Source organism: Hyperolius riggenbachi, chromosome 10, assembly GCF_040937935.1.
Source record: "Hyperolius riggenbachi isolate aHypRig1 chromosome 10, aHypRig1.pri, whole genome shotgun sequence".
Classification (NCBI taxonomy): Eukaryota; Metazoa; Chordata; class Amphibia; order Anura; family Hyperoliidae; genus Hyperolius; species Hyperolius riggenbachi.
Window position 1 is genome coordinate 198,696,166 of NC_090655.1, and position 25,472 is coordinate 198,721,637.

Consider the following 25,472-nt stretch of genomic DNA (forward strand, 5'->3'; position numbering starts at 1 on the left):
TTTTGCTTTAGGTTCGGGAAAGTGTGGCACATGATAGCTACACCTGCAAGAGATAAGACTTTGGAAATGTTATCAAGTGGAAATGCATTTCCTTGCTTCTTTTGACTGAAGACGTATAAAAGTGCTATCTTGCGCTAGCCTGGACTCGAACCCGGGTCGCAAGAATGGGAATCTTGCATGATACCCCTACACTACTAGCGCTTATGGGCATTTTATCTTATGGCTCAAGCCTCAGCCACTGCTTTCCGACATCTTTCATCATCATCAAGCAAAAATGCACTGTTTTTCTACCAATCTTTCTAAGCATGCTGGCCAAGGTGAAATTCTCAAAAAACTTTCTGAAGACATCTTTTGGAGTATATCACTTAAAGGAAAGGCAATGCAAGCTTATTTTAATTTAATTTTCACAATTGCTACACTTTAGCTGCTAACATTTTCACCACGTTGAATCGCTCTAGGTAGCTATCTCTACAGATCAAGCTATTTGTAAGAGCCTTACATAAATGTAGCCTATCCAGCTCATTTAGAAAATTGTGCAGTAAGAAAAACAGTAGTTTGCTGTGTACATTCAGTGTAGATGTCACATAGAAGCTCCTGGCTCTGTTTGGTTTAATGGAAACCTAAATTGAGAGGGATACGGAGGCTAACATATTGATTTTTTACAAAAAATAATCTAGGTTATCTTACATCCAGCTGATCTTTTTAGCACCAGTAGTTTCTGAGTCCCGCACCTGAAACATGTGGCTAATCTAGTCCAACTGTAGTCAGAAAATCTGATCTGCATGTTTGATCAGGGTCTATGGCTAAAAGTATTGGAAGGCAGAGGATTAGCAGGACAGGCAGGCACCGTGCATTGTTTAGAAGGAAAAAATTGTTCAACCTGCATAAGCTTTTGCTTTAGGTTCGGGAAAGTGTGGCACATGATAGCTACACCTGCAAGAGATAAGACTTTGGAAATGTTATCAAGTGGAAATGCATGTCCTTGCTTCTTTTGACTGAAGACGTATAAAAGTGCTATCCTGCGCTAGCCGGGACTCGAACCCAGGTCGCAAGAATGGGAATCTTGCATGATACCCCTACACTACTAGCGCTTGTGAGCATTTTATCTTATGGCTCAAGCCTCAGCCACTGCTTTCCGACATCTTTCATCATCATCAAGCAAAAATCAAGCTATTTCTAAGAGCCTTACATAAATGTAGCCTATCCAGCTCATTTAGAAAATTGTGCAGTAAGAAAAACAGTAGTTTGCTGTGTACATTCAGTGTAGATGTCACATAGAAGCTCCTGGCTCTGTTTGGTTTAATGGAAACCTAAATTGAGAGGGATACGGAGGCTAACATATTGATTTTTTACAAAAAATAATCTAGGTTATCTTACATCCAGCTGATCTTTTTAGCACCAGTAGTTTCTGAGTCCCGCACCTGAAACATGTGGCTAATCTAGTCCAACTGTAGTCAGAAAATCTGATCTGCATGTTTGATCAGGGTCTATGGCTAAAAGTATTGGAAGGCAGAGGATTAGCAGGACAGGCAGGCACCGTGCATTGTTTAGAAGGAAAAAATCGTTCAACCTGCATAAGCTTTTGCTTTAGGTTCGGGAAAGTGTGGCACATGATAGCTACACCTGCAAGAGATAAGACTTTGGAAATGTTATCAAGTGGAAATGCATTTCCTTGCTTCTTTTGACTGAAGACGTATAAAAGTGCTATCCTGCGCTAGCCGGGACTCGAACCCAGGTCTCTAGAATGGGAATCTTGCATGATACCCCTACACTACTAGCGCTTGTGAGCATTTTATCTTATGGCTCAAGCCTCAGCCACTGCTTTCCGACATCTTTCATCATCATCAAGCAAAAATCAAGCTATTTGTAAGAGCCTTGCATAAATGTAGCCTATCCAGCTCATTTAGAAAATTGTGCAGTAAGAAAAACAGTAGTTTGCTGTGTACATTCAGTGTAGATGTCACATAGAAGCTCCTGGCTCTGTTTGGTTTAATGGAAACCTAAGTTGAGAGGGATACGGAGGCTAACATATTGATTTTTTTACAAAAAATAATCTAGGTTATCTTACATCCAGCTGATCTTTTTAGCACCAGTAGTTTCTGAGTCCCGCACCTGAAACATGTGGCTAATCTAGTCCAACTGTAGTCAGAAAATCTGATCTGCATGTTTGATCAGGGTCTATGGCTAGAAGTATTGGAAGGCAGAGGATTAGCAGGACAGGCAGGCACCGTGCATTGTTTAGAAGGAAAAAATCGTTCAACCTGCATAAGCTTTTGCTTTAGGTTCGGGAAAGTGTGGCACATGATAGCTACACCTGCAAGAGATAAGACTTTGGAAATGTTATCAAGTGGAAATGCATTTCCTTGCTTCTTTTGACTGAAGACGTATAAAAGTGCTATCCTGTGCTAGCCGGGACTTGAACCCAGGTCGCAAGAATGGGAATCTTGCATGATACCCCTACACTACTAGCGCTTGTGGGCATTTTATCTTATGGCTCAAGCCTCAGCCACTGCTTTCCGACATTTTTCATCATCATCAAGCAAAAATGCACTGTTTTTCTACCAATCTGTCTAAGCATGCTGGCCAAGGTGAAATTCTCAAAAAACTTTCTGAAAACATCTTTTGGAGTATATCACTTAAAGGAAAGGCAATGCAAGCTTATTTTAATTCAATTTTCACAATTGCTACACTTTAGCTGCTAACATTTTCACTACTTTAAATCTGCTCTAGGTAGCTATCTCTACAGATCAAGCTATTTCTAAGAGCCTTACATAAATGTAGCCTATCCAGCTCATTTAGAAAATTGTGCAGTAAGAAAAACAGTAGTTTGCTGTGTACATTCAGTGTAGATGTCACATAGAAGCTCCTGGCTCTGTTTGGTTTAATGGAAACCTAAATTGAGAGGGATACGGAGGCTAACATATTGATTTTTTACAAAAAATAATCTAGGTTATCTTACATCCAGCTGATCTTTTTAGCACCAGTAGCTTCTGAGTCCCGCACCTGAAACATGTGGCTAATCTAGTCCAACTGTATTCAGAAAATCTGATCTGCATGTTTGATCAGGGTCTATGGCTAAAAGTATTGGAAGGCAGAGGATTAGCAGGACAGGCAGGCACCGTGCATTGTTTAGAAGGAAAAAATTGTTCAACCTGCATAAGCTTTTGCTTTAGGTTCGGGAAAGTGTGGCACATGATAGCTACACCTGCAAGAGATAAGACTTTGGAAATGTTATCAAGTGGAAATGCATTTCCTTGCTTCTTTTGACTGAAGACGTATAAAAGTGCTATTTTGCGCTAGCCCGGACTCGAACCCGGGTCGCAAGAATGGGAATCTTGCATGATACCCCTACACTACTAGCGCTTATGGGCATTTTATCTTATGGCTCAAGCCTCAGCCACTGCTTTCCGACATCTTTCATCATCATCAAGCAAAAATGCACTGTTTTTCTACCAATCTTTCTAAGCATGCTGGCCAAGGTGAAATTCTCAAAAAACTTTCTGAAGACATCTTTTGGAGTATATCACTTAAAGGAAAGGCAATGCAAGCTTATTTTAATTTAATTTTCACAATTGCTACACTTTAGCTGCTAACATTTTCACCACGTTGAATCGCTCTAGGTAGCTATCTCTACAGATCAAGCTATTTGTAAGAGCCTTACATAAATGTAGCCTATCCAGCTCATTTAGAAAATTGTGCAGTAAGAAAAACAGTAGTTTGCTGTGTACATTCAGTGTAGATGTCACATAGAAGCTCCTGGCTCTGTTTGGTTTAATGGAAACCTAAATTGAGAGGGATACGGAGGCTAACATATTGATTTTTTACAAAAAATAATCTAGGTTATCTTACATCCAGCTGATCTTTTTAGCACCAGTAGTTTCTGAGTCCCGCACCTGAAACATGTGGCTAATCTAGTCCAACTGTAGTCAGAAAATCTGATCTGCATGTTTGATCAGGGTCTATGGCTAAAAGTATTGGAAGGCAGAGGATTAGCAGGACAGGCAGGCACGCACGATTGTTTAGAAGGAAAAAATTGTTCAACCTGCATAAGCTTTTGCTTTAGGTTCGGGAAAGTGTGGCACATGATAGCTACACCTGCAAGAGATAAGACTTTGGAAATGTTATCAAGTGGAAATGCATTTCCTTGCTTCTTTTGACTGAAGACGTATAAAAGTGCTATCCTGCGCTAGCCGGGACTCGAACCCAGGTCTCTAGAATGGGAATCTTGCATGATACCCCTACACTACTAGCGCTTGTGAGCATTTTATCTTATGGCTCAAGCCTCAGCCACTGCTTTCCGACATCTTTCATCATCATCAAGCAAAAATCAAGCTATTTGTAAGAGCCTTGCATAAATGTAGCGTATCCAGCTCATTTAGAAAATTGTGCAGTAAGAAAAACAGTAGTTTGCTGTGTACATTCAGTGTAGATGTCACATAGAAGCTCCTGGCTCTGTTTGGTTTAATGGAAACCTAAGTTGAGAGGGATACGGAGGCTAACATATTGATTTTTTTACAAAAAATAATCTAGGTTATCTTACATCCAGCTGATCTTTTTAGCACCAGTAGTTTCTGAGTCCCGCACCTGAAACATGTGGCTAATCTAGTCCAACTGTAGTCAGAAAATCTGATCTGCATGTTTGATCAGGGTCTATGGCTAGAAGTATTGGAAGGCAGAGGATTAGCAGGACAGGCAGGCACCGTGCATTGTTTAGAAGGAAAAAATCGTTCAACCTGCATAAGCTTTTGCTTTAGGTTCGGGAAAGTGTGGCACATGATAGCTACACCTGCAAGAGATAAGACTTTGGAAATGTTATCAAGTGGAAATGCATTTCCTTGCTTCTTTTGACTGAAGACGTATAAAAGTGCTATCCTGTGCTAGCCGGGACTTGAACCCAGGTCGCAAGAATGGGAATCTTGCATGATACCCCTACACTACTAGCGCTTGTGGGCATTTTATCTTATGGCTCAAGCCTCAGCCACTGCTTTCCGACATTTTTCATCATCATCAAGCAAAAATGCACTGTTTTTCTACCAATCTGTCTAAGCATGCTGGCCAAGGTGAAATTCTCAAAAAACTTTCTGAAGACATCTTTTGGAGTATATCACTTAAAGGAAAGGCAATGCAAGCTTATTTTAATTCAATTTTCACAATTGCTACACTTTAGCTGCTAACATTTTCACTACTTTAAATCTGCTCTAGGTAGCTATCTCTACAGATCAAGCTATTTCTAAGAGCCTTACATAAATGTAGCCTATCCAGCTCATTTAGAAAATTGTGCAGTAAGAAAAACAGTAGTTTGCTGTGTACATTCAGTGTAGATGTCACATAGAAGCTCCTGGCTCTGTTTGGTTTAATGGAAACCTAAATTGAGAGGGATACGGAGGCTAACATATTGATTTTTTACAAAAAATAATCTAGGTTATCTTACATCCAGCTGATCTTTTTAGCACCAGTAGCTTCTGAGTCCCGCACCTGAAACATGTGGCTAATCTAGTCCAACTGTATTCAGAAAATCTGATCTGCATGTTTGATCAGGGTCTATGGCTAAAAGTATTGGAAGGCAGAGGATTAGCAGGACAGGCAGGCACCGTGCATTGTTTAGAAGGAAAAAATTGTTCAACCTGCATAAGCTTTTGCTTTAGGTTCGGGAAAGTGTGGCACATGATAGCTACACCTGCAAGAGATAAGACTTTGGAAATGTTATCAAGTGGAAATGCATTTCCTTGCTTCTTTTGACTGAAGACGTATAAAAGTGCTATCTTGCGCTAGCCCGGACTCGAACCCGGGTCGCAAGAATGGGAATCTTGCATGATACCCCTACACTACTAGCGCTTATGGGCATTTTATCTTATGGCTCAAGCCTCAGCCACTGCTTTCCGACATCTTTCATCATCATCAAGCAAAAATGCACTGTTTTTCTACCAATCTTTCTAAGCATGCTGGCCAAGGTGAAATTCTCAAAAAACTTTCTGAAGACATCTTTTGGAGTATATCACTTAAAGGAAAGGCAATGCAAGCTTATTTTAATTTAATTTTCACAATTGCTACACTTTAGCTGCTAACATTTTCACCACGTTGAATCGCTCTAGGTAGCTATCTCTACAGATCAAGCTATTTGTAAGAGCCTTACATAAATGTAGCCTATCCAGCTCATTTAGAAAATTGTGCAGTAAGAAAAACAGTAGTTTGCTGTGTACATTCAGTGTAGATGTCACATAGAAGCTCCTGGCTCTGTTTGGTTTAATGGAAACCTAAATTGAGAGGGATACGGAGGCTAACATATTGATTTTTTACAAAAAATAATCTAGGTTATCTTACATCCAGCTGATCTTTTTAGCACCAGTAGTTTCTGAGTCCCGCACCTGAAACATGTGGCTAATCTAGTCCAACTGTAGTCAGAAAATCTGATCTGCATGTTTGATCAGGGTCTATAGCTAAAAGTATTGGAAGGCAGAGGATTAGCAGGACAGGCAGGCACCGTGCATTGTTTAGAAGGAAAAAATTGTTCAACCTGCATAAGCTTTTGCTTTAGGTTCGGGAAAGTGTGGCACATGATAGCTACACCTGCAAGAGATAAGACTTTGGAAATGTTATCAAGTGGAAATGCATGTCCTTGCTTCTTTTGACTGAAGACGTATAAAAGTGCTATCCTGCGCTAGCCGGGACTCGAACCCAGGTAGCAAGAATGGGAATCTTGCATGATACCCCTACACTACTAGCGCTTGTGAGCATTTTATCTTATGGCTCAAGCCTCAGCCACTGCTTTCCGACATCTTTCATCATCATCAAGCAAAAATCAAGCTATTTCTAAGAGCCTTACATAAATGTAGCCTATCCAGCTCATTTAGAAAATTGTGCAGTAAGAAAAACAGTAGTTTGCTGTGTACATTCAGTGTAGATGTCACATAGAAGCTCCTGGCTCTGTTTGGTTTAATGGAAACCTAAATTGAGAGGGATACGGAGGCTAACATATTGATTTTTTACAAAAAATAATCTAGGTTATCTTACATCCAGCTGATCTTTTTAGCACCAGTAGTTTCTGAGTCCCGCACCTGAAACATGTGGCTAATCTAGTCCAACTGTAGTCAGAAAATCTGATCTGCATGTTTGATCAGGGTCTATGGCTAAAAGTATTGGAAGGCAGAGGATTAGCAGGACAGGCAGGCACGCACGATTGTTTAGAAGGAAAAAATTGTTCAACCTGCATAAGCTTTTGCTTTAGGTTCGGGAAAGTGTGGCACATGATAGCTACACCTGCAAGAGATAAGACTTTGGAAATGTTATCAAGTGGAAATGCATTTCCTTGCTTCTTTTGACTGAAGACGTATAAAAGTGCTATCCTGCGCTAGCCGGGACTCGAACCCAGGTCTCTAGAATGGGAATCTTGCATGATACCCCTACACTACTAGCGCTTGTGAGCATTTTATCTTATGGCTCAAGCCTCAGCCACTGCTTTCCGACATCTTTCATCATCATCAAGCAAAAATCAAGCTATTTGTAAGAGCCTTGCATAAATGTAGCGTATCCAGCTCATTTAGAAAATTGTGCAGTAAGAAAAACAGTAGTTTGCTGTGTACATTCAGTGTAGATGTCACATAGAAGCTCCTGGCTCTGTTTGGTTTAATGGAAACCTAAGTTGAGAGGGATACGGAGGCTAACATATTGATTTTTTTACAAAAAATAATCTAGGTTATCTTACATCCAGCTGATCTTTTTAGCACCAGTAGTTTCTGAGTCCCGCACCTGAAACATGTGGCTAATCTAGTCCAACTGTAGTCAGAAAATCTGATCTGCATGTTTGATCAGGGTCTATGGCTAGAAGTATTGGAAGGCAGAGGATTAGCAGGACAGGCAGGCACCGTGCATTGTTTAGAAGGAAAAAATCGTTCAACCTGCATAAGCTTTTGCTTTAGGTTCGGGAAAGTGTGGCACATGATAGCTACACCTGCAAGAGATAAGACTTTGGAAATGTTATCAAGTGGAAATGCATTTCCTTGCTTCTTTTGACTGAAGACGTATAAAAGTGCTATCCTGTGCTAGCCGGGACTTGAACCCAGGTCGCAAGAATGGGAATCTTGCATGATACCCCTACACTACTAGCGCTTGTGGGCATTTTATCTTATGGCTCAAGCCTCAGCCACTGCTTTCCGACATTTTTCATCATCATCAAGCAAAAATGCACTGTTTTTCTACCAATCTGTCTAAGCATGCTGGCCAAGGTGAAATTCTCAAAAAACTTTCTGAAGACATCTTTTGGAGTATATCACTTAAAGGAAAGGCAATGCAAGCTTATTTTAATTCAATTTTCACAATTGCTACACTTTAGCTGCTAACATTTTCACTACTTTAAATCTGCTCTAGGTAGCTATCTCTACAGATCAAGCTATTTCTAAGAGCCTTACATAAATGTAGCCTATCCAGCTCATTTAGAAAATTGTGCAGTAAGAAAAACAGTAGTTTGCTGTGTACATTCAGTGTAGATGTCACATAGAAGCTCCTGGCTCTGTTTGGTTTAATGGAAACCTAAATTGAGAGGGATACGGAGGCTAACATATTGATTTTTTACAAAAAATAATCTAGGTTATCTTACATCCAGCTGATCTTTTTAGCACCAGTAGCTTCTGAGTCCCGCACCTGAAACATGTGGCTAATCTAGTCCAACTGTATTCAGAAAATCTGATCTGCATGTTTGATCAGGGTCTATGGCTAAAAGTATTGGAAGGCAGAGGATTAGCAGGACAGGCAGGCACCGTGCATTGTTTAGAAGGAAAAAATTGTTCAACCTGCATAAGCTTTTGCTTTAGGTTCGGGAAAGTGTGGCACATGATAGCTACACCTGCAAGAGATAAGACTTTGGAAATGTTATCAAGTGGAAATGCATTTCCTTGCTTCTTTTGACTGAAGACGTATAAAAGTGCTATCCTGCGCTAGCCGGGACTCGAACCCGGGTCGCAAGAATGGGAATCTTGCATGATACCCCTACACTACTAGCACTTATGGGCATTTTATCTTATGGCTCAAGCCTCAGCCACTGCTTTCCGACATCTTTCATCATCATCAAGCAAAAATGCACTGTTTTTCTACCAATCTTTCTAAGCATGCTGGCCAAGGTGAAATTCTCAAAAAACTTTCTGAAGACATCTTTTGGAGTATATCACTTAAAGGAAAGGCAATGCAAGCTTATTTTAATTTAATTTTCACAATTGCTACACTTTAGCTGCTAACATTTTCACCACGTTGAATCGCTCTAGGTAGCTATCTCTACAGATCAAGCTATTTGTAAGAGCCTTACATAAATGTAGCCTATCCAGCTCATTTAGAAAATTGTGCAGTAAGAAAAACAGTAGTTTGCTGTGTACATTCAGTGTAGATGTCACATAGAAGCTCCTGGCTCTGTTTGGTTTAATGGAAACCTAAGTTGAGAGGGATACGGAGGCTAACATATTGATTTTTTTACAAAAAATAATCTAGGTTATCTTACATCCAGCTGATCTTTTTAGCACCAGTAGTTTCTGAGTCCCGCACCTGAAACATGTGGCTAATCTAGTCCAACTGTAGTCAGAAAATCTGATCTGCATGTTTGATCAGGGTCTATGGCTAGAAGTATTGGAAGGCAGAGGATTAGCAGGACAGGCAGGCACCGTGCATTGTTTAGAAGGAAAAAATCGTTCAACCTGCATAAGCTTTTGCTTTAGGTTCGGGAAAGTGTGGCACATGATAGCTACACCTGCAAGAGATAAGACTTTGGAAATGTTATCAAGTGGAAATGCATTTCCTTTCTTCTTTTGACTGAAGACGTATAAAAGTGCTATCCTGCGCTAGCCGGGACTTGAACCCAGGTCGCAAGAATGGGAATCTTGCATGATACCCCTACACTACTAGCGCTTGTGGGCATTTTATCTTATGGCTCAAGCCTCAGCCACTGCTTTCCGACATTTTTCATCATCATCAAGCAAAAATGCACTGTTTTTCTACCAATCTGTCTAAGCATGCTGGCCAAGGTGAAATTCTCAAAAAACTTTCTGAAGACATCTTTTGGAGTATATCACTTAAAGGAAAGGCAATGCAAGCTTATTTTAATTCAATTTTCACAATTGCTACACTTTAGCTGCTAACATTTTCACTACTTTAAATCTGCTCTAGGTAGCTATCTCTACAGATCAAGCTATTTCTAAGAGCCTTACATAAATGTAGCCTATCCAGCTCATTTAGAAAATTGTGCAGTAAGAAAAACAGTAGTTTGCTGTGTACATTCAGTGTAGATGTCACATAGAAGCTCCTGGCTCTGTTTGGTTTAATGGAAACCTAAATTGAGAGGGATACGGAGGCTAACATATTGATTTTTTACAAAAAATAATCTAGGTTATCTTACATCCAGCTGATCTTTTTAGCACCAGTAGCTTCTGAGTCCCGCACCTGAAACATGTGGCTAATCTAGTCCAACTGTATTCAGAAAATCTGATCTGCATGTTTGATCAGGGTCTATGGCTAAAAGTATTGGAAGGCAGAGGATTAGCAGGACAGGCAGGCACCGTGCATTGTTTAGAAGGAAAAAATTGTTCAACCTGCATAAGCTTTTGCTTTAGGTTCGGGAAAGTGTGGCACATGATAGCTACACCTGCAAGAGATAAGACTTTGGAAATGTTATCAAGTGGAAATGCATTTCCTTGCTTCTTTTGACTGAAGACGTATAAAAGTGCTATCCTGCGCTAGCCGGGACTCGAACCCGGGTCGCAAGAATGGGAATCTTGCATGATACCCCTACACTACTAGCGCTTATGGGCATTTTGTCTTATGGCTCAAGCCTCAGCCACTGCTTTCCGACATCTTTCATCATCATCAAGCAAAAATGCACTGTTTTTCTACCAATCTTTCTAAGCATGCTGGCCAAGGTGAAATTCTCAAAAAACTTTCTGAAGACATCTTTTGGAGTATATCACTTAAAGGAAAGGCAATGCAAGCTTATTTTAATTTAATTTTCACAATTGCTACACTTTAGCTGCTAACATTTTCACCACGTTGAATCGCTCTAGGTAGCTATCTCTACAGATCAAGCTATTTGTAAGAGCCTTACATAAATGTAGCCTATCCAGCTCATTTAGAAAATTGTGCAGTAAGAAAAACAGTAGTTTGCTGTGTACATTCAGTGTAGATGTCACATAGAAGCTCCTGGCTCTGTTTGGTTTAATGGAAACCTAAATTGAGAGGGATACGGAGGCTAACATATTGATTTTTTACAAAAAATAATCTAGGTTATCTTACATCCAGCTGATCTTTTTAGCACCAGTAGTTTCTGAGTCCCGCACCTGAAACATGTGGCTAATCTAGTCCAACTGTAGTCAGAAAATCTGATCTGCATGTTTGATCAGGGTCTATGGCTAAAAGTATTGGAAGGCAGAGGATTAGCAGGACAGGCAGGCACCGTGCATTGTTTAGAAGGAAAACATTGTTCAACCTGCATAAGCTTTTGCTTTAGGTTCGGGAAAGTGTGGCACATGATAGCTACACCTGCAAGAGATAAGACTTTGGAAATGTTATCAAGTGGAAATGCATTTCCTTGCTTCTTTTGACTAAAGACGTATAAAAGTGCTATCCTGCACTAGCCGGGACTCGAACCCGGGTCGCAAGAATGGGAATCTTGCATGATACCCCTACACTACTAGCGCTTGTGAGCATTTTATCTTATGGCTCAAGCCTCAGCCACTGCTTTCCGACATCTTTCATCATCATCAAGCAAAAATCAAGCTATTTGTAAGAGCCTTACATAAATGTAGCCTATCCAGCTCATTTAGAAAATTGTGCAGTAAGAAAAACAGTAGTTTGCTGTGTACATTCAGTGTAGATGTCACATAGAAGCTCCTGGCTCTGTTTGGTTTAATGGAAACCTAAATTGAGAGGGATACGGAGGCTAACATATAGATTTTTTACAAAAAATAATCTAGGTTATCTTACATCCAGCTGATCTTTTTAGCACCAGTAGTTTCTGAGTCCCGCACCTGAAACATGTGGCTAATCTAGTCCAACTGTAGTCAGAAAATCTGATCTGCATGTTTGATCAGGGTCTATGGCTAGAAGTATTGGAAGGCAGAGGAGTAGCAGGACAGGCAGGCACCGTGCATTGTTTAGAAGGAAAAAATCGTTCAACCTGCATAAGTGTAATGATCGCTGCTGCAGCAGCTATTGCTGGAAGTAGTGCTGCAGCTCAGGCAGTTCTGATCTATTTCCATGCAAGCTGTATAGCTTTGTCTGTTTTTCCCTGCTGTCAGCTTGTGACTGATTATCATTCACCTGTGTGGGAATCTGCATGTCTGCTCCCATTGGATGACCTCAGTATAAAGATCTGCTTCCTGCAGGGTTTCCTTGGGTTTTCATAGCTTCAGCTTAAGCCTGCCTTGCTGTCGCTTTAGCCCCCGATCGTGTTTATTGTTATAAAGATACTTTGCTGGTCTTTGCATCATATATTGGTTCATTGCCAATATATATGCATACCAGCACGTTTATTATTTTCCTTGTATTTGTGTTACGTTAATACATCAGTGTCGCTGATGTATACGTACACGAACTGTTTATATCCTGTGTGCAGTTAGTCAGCTTTCCAGCACGTTTTGGTAGGTTGCGCGTACCGTGACCACCCGTGCTGAGGTAGTTACCCTGCTCCTGGTTCTGTTTGTGGATTGCGTTCATCTCTGCGAAGAGATAACGAATCCTTCTGAATCCTGTTCTGTTACTGTTTGTGGATTGCGTTCATCTCTGCGAAGAGATAACGAATCCTTCTGAATCCTGTTCTGTTACCGTTTGTGGATTGCGTTCATCTCTGCGAAGAGATAGCGAATCCTTCTGAGTCCTGTTCCCTGTGTTACTCCATTCCTAGTCAGCGTTCCTGCTTATGTCATATATCGGTTCATTGCCGATATATACATATGTTAGTCAGACGTTACAAATAGTTTCATTGATAGCTGTAATTGTAATACGCTAGGAAAACATACTTATTGTATATTTATCTGTGTTACGTTCATCTATCTTAATCCTGCTATTTTCTGACTATCCCGTCCAGTCTTTGTGAGGCACGCCATCGCCGCATCGCATTGGCTGCCTCATTCCAGTCTGTCTGGTTTTGGACGCTTGCTGTCGCTAAGTAGCCGCTAGCTAGCAAGCGTTCATTCTGTCTACCTGTCCTGATCTCCTCAGTTCCGGTTTATGCGCTCAGCGCTACTTTGCGCTGAGACGTTATACGAAAGCATTGTTTGTGGCTGTCAGATCTGCACCGGCTCTGTGCGCCACAATCTCCTATTGGAGTCAGTCCTCCCCTCCACTATACTAAGGGATAGCCTGTTTCCTGGTGCTAGTGTGTGTACCTCCTCCACGTCAGCTCATGCGTTGCATGCTGACTGTGGAGAATACACCACCAAGCCTTACATTATGAAAACCCCATTACCAATCCCCATTGTGGGGGGGATTCCCAGAAAGTATGACACTGTTAATTATGGTTCCTGTTCCTTTAAGAAATTTGAAGAACTTAGCTCTGAAACAGAAAATGAGTTTTTCTCTGAATGTGCCAGGTTCCTGGCCAATCCTGATCTCCAAGCGACTCCTGTTTCAACCTGGGCACTCCAACTAAGTTATATTTTGTTTAAAGGGGAATTATTCCAGTGGGCATTTGATGTTCTCAATCATTCCGATTTGAAAGATAGACCGCTGGAATTTCTAGCGTTTGTGATCCATAACTGGTTGCGCATAGATCCATTGCCTTTTCCTCTTAATGAACTCCTGGCAGCAGGCCAATCAGCTGCTCCTTCAATTGCTTGCAAGAATGAGCAGCAAGCAGAAAGTGTTACTGATAATTTTCCTGCAGCTTTGAATAAATCACCAAAAACCGCAAGGTCAAAGGCAAAACGCAAACGTTCTAAGAAACGTGTCCAATCTGCAGAATCGTTATCCTTAGCGACTGAGACCTATAATGAGATTCTGCCATTAACAGATAATGAAATGCAATTGTCTTTCAGGGGAGTTAAATGGACTTATGAAACTACTAATGAACTTTCCTCCCTGGCTAGGGAAAATAAAGATTTGTGTTTAAAAGAATTATCTGAGTATGATTATGAGGAGATATTACAGAGTATTGAACAAATCAACTTATTTGTAAAGCAAGGAAAGTTTGCATACACTACAGTTAAACACTTGCTACAGGTATTGGAGCTTCTTAGGAATAAGGAATCTGCCAATCACCTGCTAATTAACCCTATACATGTGCCTGCCACAATCATATCTGCAGACTGTGATCAGCCGGAATGTTTCGCTGTTAAGTATGCATGGGATCCTCCATTCGAGAGGGGAGAGATGGAAGCCCTGGTCTGTGAATGGAAGAATGATTCAAGTTCATTTTGTCAATTTTACAGTGCAAAAAGTGAAATGGTATTGAACGCATGCATTAAGTCAGCCTATAACCTAATAGAGGCTGGTGTGTGTAGGTATGACTGTGTGGCTCCCTTGATTGATGTGTGGGAACTGATTTTGGATGATTTTTATGTGACTCCGAATTCGCAAATTTGGCGTTCTGACCCGCCTGCTTCAGCACCTTTGGCTGATTCAGCAGGTGATTCGGAGCTCTTTTTGTGTGAAATTGAAGTTCCTGCAATTCCACCCTGTACCATGGATAACTCAGTGTTACTTCCCAGTAAAACAGAAGCCACTGATACATTCTTAACCTTGCCCTGCGCAAATTTCTCAGCAGAGAAGCCAGAGGTCCTGCTGACTTCCGAGTCCAGCCTAGCCAGTACTCATGACTCTTTGTTTAGTGAAACAGACACCAGAAAAATCTTGCCTGTCTCTGCAAACACTTCTGCAGAAATTACCTGTGTTAATAAAGTTCAACTCCTGTCTGATCCAGCAGATGCCAATAGATGCACTACATCAGTTTCCGAGTCCCAGCAATCCTGTCTAGTAAACTCAGAACCCCAGCATCTGAATTTTCCAATTTCACAAATGAATGGTGATTCAGATGCGCAAACATTGTGTCTTGATCTTCCTGTTTCTACACCTCGCTCTAGTTTCGTGAATAGCTCAGAGCATCTGCTATGTGAACCTGAAATCGCAGAATTATTACCTTGTTCAGAAAATTTTCCAATAAATTTGCCCTGTACCATGAATTGTGCAGTAGATCTCTCCAATGAAACTCAGGTCACAGAATCATTATGCTGTCCAGCAGGTGCTTCCATGGTTTTGCCCTGCAATATGGACTGTTCAGTGATCCTGTCCAGTGAAGCTGTGGTCGCAGAGTCTTATGCTTCACCCAGTACTTTGGATACTTTAAACCCTCTAGCAGAGGAGGCTGAAGCACTGCTTACCTCAGTTGGTGTTGCAGTAATATTCACTTGTCTAGCAGCTGTTTTGGAATTACAGTCTGCTCTAATAAAACTTGATGAATTTCTGCCCAGCAAAGCAGAAGCCATTGAAATATTGTCCTCGTCAGCAAGTGTGTCAGATACTTTGTCCTGTACACAGTCTGATTTAACCAATGTTGTTGAGTCCCTCTCCAGTGTTGTAACAGCCGAGGAACTCCAGCCCTGTCCTCTGAATGTTTCAGAAGTCTTGCCCTGTAACATGGATAATTCTGATTCTCTGGTCAAAATAATAGAAATCTCAGAATTTCAGTCCGGTCTGATGAGTGTTCCTGAAACCCAGCCCTGTATCCTGAAAGATTCTGGTTCTCTGTCCGCTGTGGCAGAGGTTCCAGAGTCCCCTTCCTGTCCAGGGAATTCCTCAGTTTTGCCTAGTCCAGTGGGGGCTGCTGCAATGCTGACTTGTTCTGCAGCGCCTCATGAGCTCCAATCCAGTGTATTAAATGAGTCTCTGTCCAGTCCAGAGGTAGTTGTGGAGTCCCTATCTGGTTCAGTGCATAGATCAGAAGATTTGTCCTGTCTTGTTAGTGCCCCTGAATCTGATTTGTTACTGACTTTGCTGGAATCAGCGACATCTAAGTCTGATCCTGCATTCTCGTGTAAAAATCCAGTAGTTGCGAAGTCTAGTCATGATGATTTTTTTTTGGCCAGTCCTGGTTTTGGTCCTGTCTTGGCTGACCCTGAGGCTCACAGTTCCTTGACATGCCCAGAGGTTTCTCTTGTGCCAGTGTGCCCAGATGTTCTTTGTGTGCCAGAATGCCCAAGTGTGTTTAAGGTGTTAGCGTGCTCTGATGCTTCCTTAGTGGGAACATGTTCTGATGTTGCCAGTCTGCCTGCATGCCCAGAGATGGTTCTGGTCCCGGAAAGCCCTGATATTGATGTTTGTCCTTGTGGCCCTGACTCGGGAATTGCCCTAGGTTCCATAGGGGTTCTTGATAGTTCTCCATGTGAGCCTAAGGGGCATTCTGACCTATGGGGATCTCTTTGGAGCTTCAAGGTGTTCTGGGAGGTCTCTGAGAAAACTTGTCCTGGTGCCTTGGACTGGTTCAACAGTGGGTTTTGTGTTGGTAAAGACAGTTCCGGTGGGCATTGCAAAGGCTTTGGCGTTTCTGAACGGTTCCTGGAAGGCGGTGGGTATCGCTCAGGGAGTTTCGGAGGGCTTTCTTCTGGAAATCATGGTTCTGATGGGTGTCACACTGGGGCTTGTAGTACTGATGGGCATGGTTCTGTAGGTTCTGGTTCTGATGGGTCCAGTCTTGTGGGGACTGATTCTGGAATTCGGTCTTGCCGGGCTGTCCCGGTCATCATGAATTATCAGTCAGACTGTTTTGTTGGAAATTTCAGTTTTGAAAAGCGTCTGGAATCCACTTTTAAAGGCGGGGGTACTGTAATGATCGCTGCTGCAGCAGCTATTGCTGGAAGTAGTGCTGCAGCTCAGGCAGTTCTGATCTATTTCCATGCAAGCTGTATAGCTTTGTCTGTTTTTCCCTGCTGTCAGCTTGTGACTGATTATCATTCACCTGTGTGGGAATCTGCATGTCTGCTCCCATTGGATGACCTCAGTATAAAGATCTGCTTCCTGCAGGGTTTCCTTGGGTTTTCATAGCTTCAGCTTAAGCCTGCCTTGCTGTCGCTTTAGCCCCCGATCGTGTTTATTGTTATAAAGATACTTTGCTGGTCTTTGCATCATATATTGGTTCATTGCCAATATATATGCATACCAGCACGTTTATTATTTTCCTTGTATTTGTGTTACGTTAATACATCAGTGTCGCTGATGTATACGTACACGAACTGTTTATATCCTGTGTGCAGTTAGTCAGCTTTCCAGCACGTTTTGGTAGGTTGCGCGTACCGTGACCACCCGTGCTGAGGTAGTTACCCTGCTCCTGGTTCTGTTTGTGGATTGCGTTCATCTCTGCGAAGAGATAACGAATCCTTCTGAATCCTGTTCTGTTACTGTTTGTGGATTGCGTTCATCTCTGCGAAGAGATAACGAATCCTTCTGAATCCTGTTCTGTTACCGTTTGTGGATTGCGTTCATCTCTGCGAAGAGATAGCGAATCCTTCTGAGTCCTGTTCCCTGTGTTACTCCATTCCTAGTCAGCGTTCCTGCTTATGTCATATATCGGTTCATTGCCGATATATACATATGTTAGTCAGACGTTACAAATAGTTTCATTGATAGCTGTAATTGTAATACGCTAGGAAAACATACTTATTGTATATTTATCTGCGTTACGTTCATCTATCTTAATCCTGCTATTTTCTGACTATCCCGTCCAGTCTTTGTGAGGCACGCCATCGCCGCATCGCATTGGCTGCCTCATTCCAGTCTGTCTGGTTTTGGACGCTTGCTGTCGCTAAGTAGCCGCTAGCTAGCAAGCGTTCATTCTGTCTACCTGTCCTGATCTCCTCAGTTCCGGTTTATACGCTCAGCGCTACTTTGCGCTGAGACGTTATACGAAAGCATTGTTTGTGGCTGTCAGATCTGCACCGGCTCTGTGCGCCACAATCTCCTATTGGAGTCAGTCCTCCCCTCCACTATACTAAGGGATAGCCTGTTTCCTGGTGCTAGTGTGTGTACCTCCTCCACGTCAGCTCATGCGTTGCATGCTGACTGTGGAGAATACACCACCAAGCCTTACAATAAGCTTTTGCTTTAGGTTCGGGAAAGTGTGGCACATGATAGCTACACCTGCAAGAGATAAGACTTTGGAAATGTTATCAAGTGGAAATGCATTTCCTTGCTTCTTTTGACTGAAGACGTATAAAAGTGCTATCCTGCGCTAGCCGGAACTTGAACCCAGGTCGCAAGAATGGGAATCTTGCATGATACCCCTACACTACTAGCGCTTGTGGGCATTTTATCTTATGGCTCAAGCCTCAGCCACTGCTTTCCGACATTTTTCATCATCATCAAGCAAAAATGCACTGTTTTTCTACCAATCTGTCTAAGCATGCTGGCCAAGGTGAAATTCTCAAAAAACTTTCTGAAGACATCTTTTGGAGTATATCACTTAAAGGAAAGGCAATGCAAGCTTATTTTAATTTAATTTTCACAATTGCTACACTTTAGCTGCTAACATTTTCACCACGTTGAATCGCTCTAGGTAGCTATCTCTACAGATCAAGCTATTTGTAAGAGCCTTACATAAATGTAGCCTATCCAGCTCATTTAGAAAATTGTGCAGTAAGAAAAACAGTAGTTTGCTGTGTACATTCAGTGTAGATGTCACATAGAAGCTCCTGGCTCTGTTTGGTTTAATGGAAACCTAAATTGAGAGGGATACGGAGGCTAACATATTGATTTTTTACAAAAAATAATCTAGGTTATCTTACATCCAGCTGATCTTTTTAGCACCAGTAGTTTCTGAGTCCCGCACCTGAAACATGTGGCTAATCTAGTCCAACTGTAGTCAGAAAATCTGATCTGCATGTTTGATCAGGGTCTATGGCTAAAAGTATTGGAAGGCAGAGGATCAGCAGGACAGGCAGGCACCGTGCATTGTTTAGAAGGAAAAAATTGTTCAACCTGCATAAGCTTTTGCTTTAGGTTCGGGAAAGTGTGGCACATGATAGCTACACCTGCAAGAGATAAGACTTTGGAAATGTTATCAAGTGGAAATGCATTTCCTTGCTTCTTTTGACTGAAGACGTATAAAAGTGCTATCCTGCGCTAGCCGGGACTCGAACCCGGGTCGCAAGAATGGGAATCTTGCATGATACCCCTACACTACTAGCGCTTGTGAGCATTTTATCTTATGGCTCAAGCCTCAGCCACTGCTTTCCGACATCTTTCATCATCATCAAGCAAAAATCAAGCTATTTGTAAGAGCCTTACATAAATGTAGCCTATCCAGCTCATTTAGAAAATTGTGCAGTAAGAAAAACAGTAGTTTGCTGTGTACATTCAGTGTAGATGTCACATAGAAGCTCCTGGCTCTGTTTGGTTTAATGGAAACCTAAATTGAGAGGGATACGGAGGCTAACATATTGATTTTTTACAAAAAATAATCTAGGTTATCTTACATCCAGCTGATCTTTTTAGCACCAGTAGTTTCTGAGTCCCGCACCTGAAACATGTGGCTAATCTAGTCCAACTGTAGTCAGAAAATCTGATCTGCATGTTTGATCAGGGTCTATGGCTAGAAGTATTGGAAGGCAGAGGATTAGCAGGACAGGCAGGCACCGTGCATTGTTTAGAAGGAAAAAATCGTTCAACCTGCATAAGCTTTTGCTTTAGGTTCGGGAAAGTGTGGCACATGATAGCTACACCTGCAAGAGATAAGACTTTGGAAATGTTATCAAGTGGAAATGCATTTCCTTGCTTCTTTTGACTGAAGACGTATAAAAGTGCTATCCTACGCTAGCTGAGACTCGAACCCGGGTCACAAGAATGGGAATCTTGCATGATACCCCTACACTACTAGCGCTTGTGGGCATTTTATCTTATGGCTCAAGCCTCAGGCACTGCTTTCCGACATCTTTCATCATCATCAAGCAAAAATGCACTGTTTTTCTACCAATCTTTCTAAGCATGCTGGCCAAGGTGAAATTCTCAAAAAACTTTCTGAAGACGTCTTTTGGAGTATATCACTTAAAAGAAAGGCAATGCAAGCTTATTTTAATTTAATTTTCACAATTGCTACACTTTAGCTGCTAACATTTTCACCACGTTAAATCACTCTAGGTAGCTATCTCTACAGATCAAGCTATTTGTAAGAGCCTTACATAAATGTAGCCTATCCAGCTCATTTAGAAAATTGTGCAGTAAGAAAAACAGTAGTTTGCTGTGTACATTCAGTGTAGATGTCATATAGAAGCTCCTGGCTCTGTTTGGTTTAATGGAAACCTAAATTGAGAGGGATACGGAGGCTAACATATTGATTTTTTACAAAAAATAATGTAGGTTATCTTACATCCAGCTGATCTTTTTAGCACCAGTAGTTTCTGAGTCCTGCACCTGAAACATGTGGCTAATCTAGTCCAACTGTAGTCAGAAAATCTGATCTGCATGTTTGATCAGGGTCTATGGCTAAAAGTATTGGAAGGCAGAGGATTAGCAGGACAGGCAGGCACCGTGCATTGTTTAGAAGGAAACAATTGTTCAACCTGCATAAGCTTTTGCTTTAGGTTCGGGAAAGTGTGGCACATAGGTTCGGGAAAAATGTCACAGAGGCTGATCTGTGAGATCCCAAATTCTGTTGGGGGAACTGGTTTAGAAATCGGTATGGGGGTGTGGTCCTGAATTACGTTTTGGGCTAATGTGGTGGGGTTGGCGATGAGGGGGTCCAAGTGAGGTACTTTGGCGGCCTTGGTAGTGGAGACCGGGACGGTGGTGGTGGGTGTGTTGCCTGTCATCTCCATGTTGTCATCAGATTTGTCTGGGCTGCTGGCTATTTCATTAAAAGTTCTTTTTTTGGAGTTTGTCCTCATGGGTTTTGGTTCTAGATTGGGTCTGGGGGTAGAGTGTGTTGTGTTGGTGTAAGGCTTGGTGGTGTATTCTCCACAGTCAGCATGCAACGCATGAGCTGGCGTGGAGGAGGTACACACACTAGCACAAGGAAACAGGCTATCCCTAGTATAGTGGAGGGGAGGACTGACTCCAATAGGAGATTGTGGCGCACAGAGCCGGTGCAGATCTGACAGCCACAAACAATGCTTTCGTTATAACGTCTCAGCGCAAAGTAGCGCTGAGCGCATAAACCAGAACTGAGGAGATCAGGACAGGTAGACAGAATGAACGCTTGCTAGCTAGCGGCTACTTAGCGACGGCAAGCGTCCAAAACAAGACAGACTGGAATGAGGCAGCCAATGCGATTGCAGCGATGGCGTGCCTCACAAAGACAGGACAGGATAGTCAGGAAATAGCAGGATCAAGATAGATGAACGTAACACAGACAAATATACAATAAGTATGTTTTCCTAGCGTATTACAATTACAGCTATCAATGAAACTATTTGTAACGTCTGACTAACATATGTATATATCGGCAATGAACCGATATATGACATAAGCAGGAACGCTGACTAGGACTGGAGTAATACAGGGAACAGGACTCAGAAGGATTCGCTATCTCTTCGCAGAGATGAACGCAATCCACAAACGGTAACAGAACAGGATTCAGAAGGATTCGTTATCTCGTCGCAGAGATGAACGCAATCCACAAACAGTAACAGAACAGGATTCAGAAGGATTCGTTATCTCTTCGCAGAGATGAACGCAATCCACAAACGGTAACAGGACAGGATTCAGAAGGATTCGTTATCTCCTCGCAGAGATGAACGCAATCCACGAACAGGACCAGGAGCAGGATACTAGCTCAGCACGGGTGCTCACGATACGCGCAAACTACCAAAACGTGCTGGAAAGCTGACTAACTGCACACAGGATATAAACAGTTCGTGTACGTATACATCAGCGACACTGATGTATCAACGTAACACGAATACAAGGAAAATAATAAACGTGCTGGTATGCATATATATGGGCAATGAACCAATATATGATGCAAAACCAGCAAAGTATCTTTTAGAACAAGAAACACGATCGGGGGCTGAAGCGACAGCAAGACAGGCTTAAACTGAAGCTATGAAAACCCGAGGAGTCCTGCAGGAAGCAGATCTTTATACTGAGGTCATCCAATGGGAGCAGACATGCAGATTCCCACACAGGTGAATAATAATCAGTCACAAGCTGACAGCAGGGAAAGGCAGACAAAGCTATGCAGCTTGCATGGAAAGAGATCAGAACTGCCTGAGCTGCAGCACTACTACTTCCAGCAACACCTGCTGCAGCAGCGATCATTACAGTACCCCCGCCCTTAAAAGCGGATTCCAGACGCTTTTCAAAACTGAAATTCCCAACAAAACAGTCTGACTGATAATTCATGATGACCGGGACAGCCCGGCAAGACCGAATTCCAGAATCAGTCCCCACAAGACTGGACCCATCAGAACCAGAACCTACAGAACCATGCCCATCAGTACTACAAGCCCCAGTGTGACACCCATCAGAACCATGATTTCCAGAAGAAAGCCCTCCGAAACTCCCTGAGCGATACCCACCGCCTTCCAGGAACCGTTCAAAAACGCCAAAGCCTTTGCAATGCCCACCGGGACTGTCTTTACCAACACAAAACCCACTGTTGAACCAGTCCAAGGCACCAGGACAAGTTTTCTCAGAGACCTCCCAGAACACCTTGAAGCTCCAAAGAGATCCCCATAGGTCAGAACGCCCCTTAGGCTCACATGGAGAACTATCAAGAACCCCTATGGAACCTAGGGCAATTCCCGAGTCAGGGCCACAAGGACAAACATCAAGATCAGGGCTTTCAGGGACCAGAACCATCTCTGGGCATGCAGGCAGACTGGCAACATCAGAACATGTTCCCACTAAGGAAGCATCAGAGCACGCTAACACCTTAGACACACTTGGGCATTCTGGCACACAAAGAACATCTGGGCACACTGGCACAAGAGAAACCTCTGGGCATGTCAAGGAACTGTGAGCCTCAGGGTCAGCCAAGACAGGACCAAAACCAGGACTGGCCAAAAAAAAATCATCATGACTAGACTTCGCAACTACTGGACTTTTACACGAGAATGCAGGATCAGACTTAGATGTCGCTGATTCCAGCAAAGTCAGTAACAAATCAGATTCAGGGGCACTAACAAGACAGGACAAATCTTCTGATGTATGCACTGAACCAGATAGGGACTCCACAACTACCTCTGGACTGGACAGAGACTCATCTAATACACTGGATTGGAGCTCATGAGGCGCTGCAGAACAAGTCAGTATTGCAGCAGCCCCCACTGGACTAGGCAAAACTGAGGAATTCCCTGGACAGGAAGGGGACTCTGGAACCTCTGCCACAGTGGCCAGAGAACCAGAATCTTTCAGGATACAGGGCTGGGTTTCAGGAACACTCATCAGACCGGACTGAAATTCTGAGATTTCTATTATTTTGACCAGAGAATCAGAATTATCCATGTTACAGGGCAAGACTTCTGAAACATTCAGAGGACAGGACTGGAGTTCCTCGGCTGTTACAACACTGGAGAGGGACTCAACAACATTGGTTAAATCAGACTGTGTACAGGGCAAGGTATCTAACACACTTGCTGACGAGGACAATATTTCAATGGCTTCTGCTTTGCTGGGCAGAAATTCATCAAGTTTTATTAGAGCAGACTGTAATTCCAAAACAGCTGCTAGACAAGTGAATATTACTGCAACACCACCTGAGGTAAGCAGTGCCTCAGACTCCTCTGCTAGAGGGTTTGAAGTATCCAAAGTACTGGGTGAAGCATAAGACTCTGCGACCACAGCTTCACTGGACAGGATCACTGAACAGTCCATATTGCAGGGCAAAACCATGGAAGCACCTGCTGGACAGCATAATGATTCTGTGACCTGAGTTTCATTGGAGAGATCTACTGCACAATTCATGGTACAGGGCAAATTTACTGGAACATTTTCTGAACAAGGTAATAATTCTGCGATTTCAGGTTCACATAGCAGATGCTCTGAGCTATTCACGAAACTAGAGCGAGGTGTAGAAACAGGAAGATCAAGACACAATGTTTGCGCATCTGAATCACCATTCATTTGTAAAATTGGAAAATTCAGATGCTGGGGTTCTGAGGTTTCTAGACAGGATTGCTGGGACTCGGAAACTGATGTAGTGCATCTATTGGCATCTGCTGGATCAGACAGGAGTTGAACTTTATTAACACAGGTAATTTCTGCAGAAGTGTTTGCAGAGGCAGGCAAGATTTTTCTGGTGTCTGTTTCACTGAACAAAGAGTCATGAGTACTGGCTAGGCTGGACTCGAAAGTCAGCAGGACCTCTGGATTCTCTGCTGAGAAATTTGCGCAGGGCAAGGTTAAGAATGTATCAGTGGCTTCTGTTTTACTGGTAAGTAACACTGAGTTATCCATGGTACAGGGTGGAATTGCAGGAACTTCAATTTCACACAAAAAGAGCTCCGAATCACCTGCTGAATCAGCCAAAGGTGCTGAAGCAGGCGGGTCAGAACGCCAAATTTGCGAATTCGGAGTCACATAAAAATCATCCAAAATCAGTTCCCACACATCAATCAATGGAACCACAAAGTCATACCAACACACACCCGTTTTTATTAGGTTATAGGCAGACTTAATGCATGCATTCAATACTAATTCACTTTTTGCACTGTAAAATTGACAAAATGAACTTGAATCATTCTTCCATTCATTGACCAGAGCTTCCATCTCTCCTTTCTCAAATGGAGGATTCCAAGCATACTTAACAGGCAGATCATGGTTTGCAGATATGATTGTAGCAGGGACATATATTGGGTTAATTAGCAGGTGATTGGCAGATTCCTTATTCCTAAGAATCTCCAATACCTGTAGCAAGTGCTGAACTGTAGTGTATGCAAACTTTCCTTGCTTCACAAATAAGTTGATTTGTTCAATACTCTGTAATATCTCCTCATAATCATACTCAGATAATTCTTTTAAACAAAAATCTTTATTTTCCCTAGCCAGGGAGGAAAGTTCATTAGTAGTTTCATAAGTCCATTTAACTCCCCTGAAAGACAATTGCATTTAATTATCTGTTAATGGCAGAATCTCATTATAGATCTCAGTCGCTAAGGATAACGACCCTGCAGATCGGACACGTTTCTTAGAACGTTTGCGTTTTGCCTTAGACCCTGCTGTTTTTGGTGATTTATTCAAGGCTGCAGGAAAATTATCAGTAACACTTTCTGCTTGCTGAACATTTTTGCAAGCAATTGAAGGAGTAGCTGATTGGCCTGCTGCCAGGAGTTCATTAAGAGGAAAAGGCAATGGATCTATGCGCAACCAGTTATGGATCACAAACGCTAGAAATTCCAGCGGTCTCTCTTTCAAATCGGAATGATTGAGAACATCAAATGCCCACTGGAATAATTCCCCTTTAAACAAAATATAACTTAGTTGGAGTGCCCAGGTTGAAACAAGAGTCGCTTGGAGATCGGGATTGGCCAGGAACCTGGCACATTTAGAGAAAAACTCATTTTCTGTTTCAGAGTTAA

At 42.3% G+C, this 25,472-nt stretch overlaps 17 non-coding genes across 17 annotated transcripts; all 17 read right to left on the reverse strand.

The window, feature by feature from the left end:
• Positions 1–130: 130 nt before the first annotated feature.
• Positions 131–201, reverse strand: TRNAG-CCC (transfer RNA glycine (anticodon CCC)). The gene has a single exon. It is a non-coding gene; the product is annotated as a tRNA-Gly (tRNA).
• An 819-nt stretch (positions 202–1,020) lies between these two features.
• On the reverse strand, positions 1,021–1,091 carry TRNAG-CCC (transfer RNA glycine (anticodon CCC)). Its single transcript has one exon. It is a non-coding gene; the product is annotated as a tRNA-Gly (tRNA).
• Positions 1,092–1,710: 619 nt separating this feature from the next.
• Positions 1,711–1,781, reverse strand: TRNAG-CCC (transfer RNA glycine (anticodon CCC)). The gene has a single exon. It is a non-coding gene; the product is annotated as a tRNA-Gly (tRNA).
• Positions 1,782–2,401: 620 nt separating this feature from the next.
• On the reverse strand, positions 2,402–2,472 carry TRNAG-CCC (transfer RNA glycine (anticodon CCC)). The gene has a single exon. It is a non-coding gene; the product is annotated as a tRNA-Gly (tRNA).
• An 820-nt stretch (positions 2,473–3,292) lies between these two features.
• TRNAG-CCC (transfer RNA glycine (anticodon CCC)) lies at positions 3,293–3,363 on the reverse strand. Its single transcript has one exon. It is a non-coding gene; the product is annotated as a tRNA-Gly (tRNA).
• An 819-nt stretch (positions 3,364–4,182) lies between these two features.
• On the reverse strand, positions 4,183–4,253 carry TRNAG-CCC (transfer RNA glycine (anticodon CCC)). Its single transcript has one exon. It is a non-coding gene; the product is annotated as a tRNA-Gly (tRNA).
• A 620-nt stretch (positions 4,254–4,873) lies between these two features.
• On the reverse strand, positions 4,874–4,944 carry TRNAG-CCC (transfer RNA glycine (anticodon CCC)). The gene has a single exon. It is a non-coding gene; the product is annotated as a tRNA-Gly (tRNA).
• An 820-nt stretch (positions 4,945–5,764) lies between these two features.
• TRNAG-CCC (transfer RNA glycine (anticodon CCC)) lies at positions 5,765–5,835 on the reverse strand. The gene has a single exon. It is a non-coding gene; the product is annotated as a tRNA-Gly (tRNA).
• An 819-nt stretch (positions 5,836–6,654) lies between these two features.
• On the reverse strand, positions 6,655–6,725 carry TRNAG-CCC (transfer RNA glycine (anticodon CCC)). Its single transcript has one exon. It is a non-coding gene; the product is annotated as a tRNA-Gly (tRNA).
• Positions 6,726–7,344: 619 nt separating this feature from the next.
• Positions 7,345–7,415, reverse strand: TRNAG-CCC (transfer RNA glycine (anticodon CCC)). Its single transcript has one exon. It is a non-coding gene; the product is annotated as a tRNA-Gly (tRNA).
• A 620-nt stretch (positions 7,416–8,035) lies between these two features.
• TRNAG-CCC (transfer RNA glycine (anticodon CCC)) lies at positions 8,036–8,106 on the reverse strand. Its single transcript has one exon. It is a non-coding gene; the product is annotated as a tRNA-Gly (tRNA).
• Positions 8,107–8,926: 820 nt separating this feature from the next.
• TRNAG-CCC (transfer RNA glycine (anticodon CCC)) lies at positions 8,927–8,997 on the reverse strand. Its single transcript has one exon. It is a non-coding gene; the product is annotated as a tRNA-Gly (tRNA).
• Positions 8,998–9,817: 820 nt separating this feature from the next.
• On the reverse strand, positions 9,818–9,888 carry TRNAG-CCC (transfer RNA glycine (anticodon CCC)). The gene has a single exon. It is a non-coding gene; the product is annotated as a tRNA-Gly (tRNA).
• An 820-nt stretch (positions 9,889–10,708) lies between these two features.
• Positions 10,709–10,779, reverse strand: TRNAG-CCC (transfer RNA glycine (anticodon CCC)). Its single transcript has one exon. It is a non-coding gene; the product is annotated as a tRNA-Gly (tRNA).
• An 819-nt stretch (positions 10,780–11,598) lies between these two features.
• Positions 11,599–11,669, reverse strand: TRNAG-CCC (transfer RNA glycine (anticodon CCC)). The gene has a single exon. It is a non-coding gene; the product is annotated as a tRNA-Gly (tRNA).
• A 6,517-nt stretch (positions 11,670–18,186) lies between these two features.
• TRNAG-CCC (transfer RNA glycine (anticodon CCC)) lies at positions 18,187–18,257 on the reverse strand. The gene has a single exon. It is a non-coding gene; the product is annotated as a tRNA-Gly (tRNA).
• An 819-nt stretch (positions 18,258–19,076) lies between these two features.
• TRNAG-CCC (transfer RNA glycine (anticodon CCC)) lies at positions 19,077–19,147 on the reverse strand. Its single transcript has one exon. It is a non-coding gene; the product is annotated as a tRNA-Gly (tRNA).
• Positions 19,148–25,472: the final 6,325 nt, after the last annotated feature.